This window comes from Triticum dicoccoides, chromosome 2B, assembly GCF_002162155.2.
Source record: "Triticum dicoccoides isolate Atlit2015 ecotype Zavitan chromosome 2B, WEW_v2.0, whole genome shotgun sequence".
NCBI classification, from domain to species: domain Eukaryota; kingdom Viridiplantae; phylum Streptophyta; class Magnoliopsida; order Poales; family Poaceae; genus Triticum; species Triticum dicoccoides.
In genome coordinates this window covers 690,103,931-690,108,036 of record NC_041383.1, presented here as the reverse complement: position 1 = coordinate 690,108,036, position 4,106 = coordinate 690,103,931, and positions in this window count along the sequence as shown.

Genomic DNA, 4,106 nt, shown 5'->3' with positions numbered 1-4,106 from the left:
GAGGGCAGCAGGAGCACCCCAAGCAACTTACCCAAAGCTGCCACCAGGTCGAGAAAGAAGAAAACCTCAGACCCTGAGGATGAAGACTGTGTGGCAGAAGAGGATGAAGCCACTTCCAGGAAAGTGCTCAAGAAAGAGTATGGCACTGCTGCAGCCACCAAGTCAGGTCTAAACAGGAAAGTCCCTGCCAAGAGGACTCCTATGCTGAAAATCAGAGCATCAACTCAGGAAACTGAGAGATCGGAACCCAAGGAGCCAGTAGTGGCTGAAAAGAAGAGGAAGGAAAGGGTCAAGAAGACCATGGCCAGAGTTGTTGGGAAGCCTTCCATGATGGAAGAGGAAGAAGAAGAAGAGGTTGCTGCTCCAGCTCCCAAAGCTCAGAAGCTCATGGGTGATGCCATAAGGTCAGGGGCTGCTTCATCAAAGCCCAAAGAAGCACCTAAGGCTGCTTCCAAGCCCAAGACTGCACCAAAGAGGAATACCAGGAACATCCCAGCTGCTGAAAAGAACAAGGCCCCAGTGCCTGAAGCCGTTGCAGAAGAAGAAGAAGATGAAGAGCATGTTCTGAGAAAGTTGAAGCCTAAGATTCCAGATCATAACGATGATCATCCTGTTGCTGAGAACATGAAGCTGAGAAAGGACGCAAGACTCAGACAGTGGAGGTTGACTGATCCTTATGCAGTTAGGAGGAGAACTGTTGTGGACTACAGGTTCCATACAAAGGAACAGTAGGACTTCTATGAGACTGTGCTGCTGGACAATAAACCAATAGTCTATGATATGAGATGGGTAGATTGGAAATACATCAAGGAGAATGAGGAATACTACCCAGGAGTGCTTGAGCTTCAAGGGTTGTGGGCAGAAGCTCACAAAGTGGAATGATGAGCCCATAATGCAATTCTACTCCACAGCACACTTCTATCCAGATGGCAGAATAGTTTGGATGTCTGAAGGTACAAGGTACCAGTCCACTATTGAAGAATGGGCAAATCTGATCAATGCACCAAAGGAGAAAGAAGATGACTTGGATGTCTATGCCAAGAAGAAGATGGATCACGACTCTATGGCACATATGTACAAGGAGATCCCAGATGATGCTCTTGAGACTCACAAGTTTGGGTTTGTACATTTTCTTCTATCAGGACTGCCAACCATCAACTGGATCCTCAGGCACACACTCTTGTCCAAGTCAGGTGATCATAACATGATTAGAGGCCATGCTATTACTCTGCTACACTTGTTTGATGTGCCTCAAAAGTTCAAGGTTATGAGCCTCATTGTTGAAACTATCAAGAGGACAGCTGTAGACCAGAAGAGAAGTTGTGGGTATGCCCCACATATCCAGGAGCTGATTAACTCCAAAATGGGCACTGGCACTTACTTGTTGGACAAGGATCACATTCCTATCTATCCAGACTTTGAGGACAACAAAGTGGTTATGGATGAAAATGAACCATCTTCAGTGCAAGCACAAGCTAAGAAGGAGAAGGCAAAGACTGAGAAGGCTGCCAAGATGCCAACAATTGATGAGGCATCTAAGTACTTCCTGAAGAGCAAACAAGACCAGCTTGGTTACTTGATAGCATCCACTCTAAGGATTGAGAAAGGGTTGGCCACCCTAACTCAAAACCAGGAGAGCCTGGAGAGGATCATGGAGCAGAAGTTCTATGACTTGGATGTGAAAGTAACTGAGATCCGGTCTATTGTTGAGCAACTCCAAGATGATATGTAGGAGAGGAAGGGGAAGACAACCACTGAGGCATTTGCTAGAGTGCCTAGAGCTCAGAGATCAGCTGTTGTGCCTGTGACAGACACAAGGGCAACATCATCTGCACCTGCTACAGCTTCAGTGCCACCAGCTCCAGCATCTACTCCACCAGCTCCAACTTCATCAACTGACGCCTTCGTCCTTGGAGTCATATCTACACCACCACATCAAGACCAAGCCTGAGAGACGACATAGTACTATGCATTTTCTAGGAACTTTTTGGTAACTTGTTATCAAAGGGGGAGAAAAATGTATAGATCATAGGCTTCGAGAGAGAGAGTTTGCTTTTGTTCTCTCTTGTCTTTGTGGTTGAACCTTATTTGCTTTCACTTTCTTGAGATACTTTATTGCCTGTGTGATACAATTATGATCATGTGTTTGATCATATGCTACATTAATGCTTGTTAGATGACATTATCCTTCTTATCTCTATACGATCATTCATTTTGCTTGGTGGTGAGTACATGTATTTTGAATATTATCATTTTGAGCGCTCCACCAAGATGTATGTGACATGGGAGAGTAACTCGTGAACCTAACTCTATGTGCATTTGCAGTCCAAAACAAATCTTAAACTATGCACAAATTTAGGGGGAGCTCTCACATTTCACATACCTCTCAAAGCGACGATGTTTTTCAATCTTATTATCATTTGTCGAAGCTTTGATCTATATGTTGTCATCAATTACCAAAAAGGGGGAGATTGAAAGTGCAACTATCCCTAGGTGGTTTTGGTAATTCCTAACAACATATAGCTCATTGAGCTAATACTATTCCAAGACAAATATTTCAGGAAAGCTCAATGAATGGCATGGCATGGATGAGAAAAGTGGATCCCTCAAAATACTAAGGATAAAAGGATTGGCTCAAGCTTCAAGCTCAAGACTCTACATTTTATATTTTAGTGATCCAAGATCACATTGAGTCTATAGGAAAAGCCAATATTATCAAGGAGGGATGAGGTGTTGCTTAATGAGTTTCTTGCTCCATAAGTGCTTAGTGATATACTCCAAAACCCTCAACTACTTTCCCACATCCACATATGACCTAAACCCAAAGTCCAACTCGGCCCCACCGATTCTTTATATCCGGCGCCACCGAGTTAAGATGTCATAGCCACTGCCACAAACCCTAGACAAATCGGTCTCACCGATAGGGATCTCGGTCTCACCGAGATGGGATTGTAATATCTCTGTTTCCCTTCGTAACATTCCGGTCTAACCGAGATGAGCGATCGGTCCCACCAAGATTGCAATGTAAACTCTCTGTTTCCTTTTTGTAACATTTGGTCTCACCGAAAAGAGCGAACCGGTCCCACCGAGTTTACCTGACCAACTCTCTGGTTAGCTTATTACCAAAATCGGTCTCACCGAGTTTGTGTAATCGATCTCACCGAGATTACGTTATGCCCTAACCCTAACCATATCGGTCCTACCGAGTTGCATGTCGGTCCCACCGAAAACCCTAACGGTCACTAGGTTTACTAAATCGGTCTGATCGAGTTTGTTGATTCGGTCCCACCGAGATTGGTAAATTGTGTGTAATTGTTAGATTTTGTGTGGAGGCTATATATACCCCTCCACCTCCTCTTCATTCGTGGAGAGAGTCATCAGAACAAATCTACACTTCCAACTTACCATTTCTGAGAGAGAACCACCTACTCATGTGTTGAGGCCAAGATATTCCATTCCTAGCATATGAATCTTGATCTCTAGCCTTCCTCAAGTTGCTTTCCACTCAAATCTTCTTTTCACCAAATCCAAATCCAGTGAGAGAGAGTTGAGTGTTAGGGAGACTATTATTTGAAGCACAAGAGCAAGGAGTTCATCATCAACACACCATTTGTTACTTCTTGGAGAGTGGTGTCTCCTAGATTGGCTAGATGTCACTTGGGAGCCTCCGACAAGATTGTGGAGTTGAACCAAGGAGTTTGTAAGGGCAAGGAGATCGCCTACTTCGTGAAGATCTATCGCTAGTGAGGCAAGTCCTTCGTGGGCGACCGCCATGGTGGGATAGACAAGGTTGCTTCTTCGTGGACCCTTCTTGGGTGGAGCCCTCCGTGGACTCGCGCAGCCGTTATCCTTCGTGGGTTGAAGTCTCCATCAAAGTGGATGTATGATAGCACCACCTATCGGAACGACGGCTCAAAAATCACCGTGTCTTCAAATTGCGTTTAAAATCTCCAAACCCTTCCCTTTACTTTCTTGCAAGTTGCATGCTTTATTTTCTGCTGCTCATATACTCTTTGCATGCTTGCTTGAATTGTGTTAAGATTGCTTGACATATGCTAAGTTTGCTAAAATCTGTCAAAGACTAAAATTGGGAAAATGTTAAGTTT